The sequence below is a fragment of the Gossypium arboreum genome, chromosome 6 (assembly GCF_025698485.1).
Source record: "Gossypium arboreum isolate Shixiya-1 chromosome 6, ASM2569848v2, whole genome shotgun sequence".
Classification (NCBI taxonomy): domain Eukaryota; kingdom Viridiplantae; phylum Streptophyta; class Magnoliopsida; order Malvales; family Malvaceae; genus Gossypium; species Gossypium arboreum.
In genome coordinates, this window is record NC_069075.1 from 8551202 (window position 1) to 8553098 (window position 1897).

A 1897-nucleotide genomic window follows, 5' to 3' on the forward strand; every position below is an offset into this window, starting at 1 on the left:
ACCCCATTAAAGAAATGAAAGAAAAATTCATGAAAACTCAAAAATCCTATTCATAGGGTAATTGTTAAAGTTAGTTCCCATACAACACATGCAGCAACAAAGGTGGATATGCAGCTCATGCAGATAGGGAGTTAATCACAAAGCATAAGTTATCCGGTTAAAATATGAGTTAACCAGATGAAGAACCATACTACTGTTTCAGTTTCTATGGTTTAGTTTGTTTAGTCCATATTTTGTGTTCTAGTTCATTTCAAACTTAGTTTAGTTTATGTTTGATGTAATTTGATGGTGTTAGATCTGATCACCAGCTTTGTTTATGTTTGCAAGCAAAAACACCTAGTTCCAATGTAATAAGTGGAGTTAGGTAGTGTTTAGGTGATGAATTTGTTGATCTTTTGACCAGCCAATGACTGGTATATGTAATGGCTTTGAGCCAAAGTTTCTTTTGAATGAAATCATTAGATTTTCTTTCCATATGTTTCATCTTTCTTTGCCTTCAAAATTCTGTTCTTCATTCCTGGCAGTAGCTCAAAGCTTGAACTCCAACCATTTTTCCTTCATTCTTTATCTGGGTAAAATACGTTGTTGTTAAAGTCCAGATTGAAGTTCTTACTTCATCCAGTTAAAGTGTGTCTAACACCAACAATTGGTATCTAGAGCCCTTATCTTAGTGGACTTGTTATAGTTGGATCACATACTGATGGCTTCATCAAGCTTCTCACCAGCTGCACCTCCAGTTTTCAATGGAGAAGGATATCACATTTGGGTAGTCAAGATGAGAACCTACCTCTAGGCATTTGATCTATGGGAGGTAGTTAACTCAGATGTTGAACTAGAACCATTGAGAGCAAATCCAACAGTGGCTCAAATGAAGCAGTACTCTGAAGAAAAAAGTAAAAAGCACAAGGCTATGTCATGCATTCAGAATTGTGTTTCTGATGTAATTTTTACTAGAATCATGGCTTGTGAAACACTAAAACAAGCCTGGGACAAACTCAAGAAGGAGTTCCAAGGCACAGAGAGGACAAGGCAGTAGTTGTTGAATCTGAGAAAGGAGTTCGAGAACTTGAAGATGAAGGAAGAAGAAACTGTCAAGAAGTATTCTGACAGAATCATGTGTAACACCCCTAACCAGTATCCGCTGCCAGAACAGGGTTTCGGAGCATTACTACCATTTACAGATCACTAAAAAAATTTAAATACTTACCGATTCAATGCATCATATAAATAAATATATTACCATTCAATCAACAATTTGACACTTGTATAAGCATCAAACAGCAACATTGTTAGTATACTTGCACATATCTCATATAAATTCAACATTGATATATCTATTTTCTCGACATATCACACTTGAGTTTAATAATAGTCTCAACTTACATAATTTCCTTGTATCAACATATCAAAGATAATCATATATATACATGTCATGAAAGATATCATGCTCTGACCGTTTCTTCATAAGCATATATCATTCATTTCATTATATCAATATTTCATGCTCCATCATTTCCATATATTTTATGTATATTTATTCCGGTAATAGCTTATATCAAACTTAACATAAATTATATTCCATGTATTTATACTTATTTCGTTTATCTATCTGATACATATTACCTGAATATCAATTGTTCAACAGATGTTAGAGCGTCTCCCATCCACGGTCTTATTTATCTTTGACATGATGCCATAGTGTCTTTCAACTATGGTCTTACTCATTTTCATCATGTTGCCATGGTATCTTTCAACTATGGTCTTGTTCATTTCATATCACGTTGCCATGGTATCTTTCAACCATGGTCTTACACATTTCATATCGAGTTGCCATGGTATCTTTCAACCATGGTCTTACACATTTCATATCAGCTGCCATGGTATCTTTCAACCATGG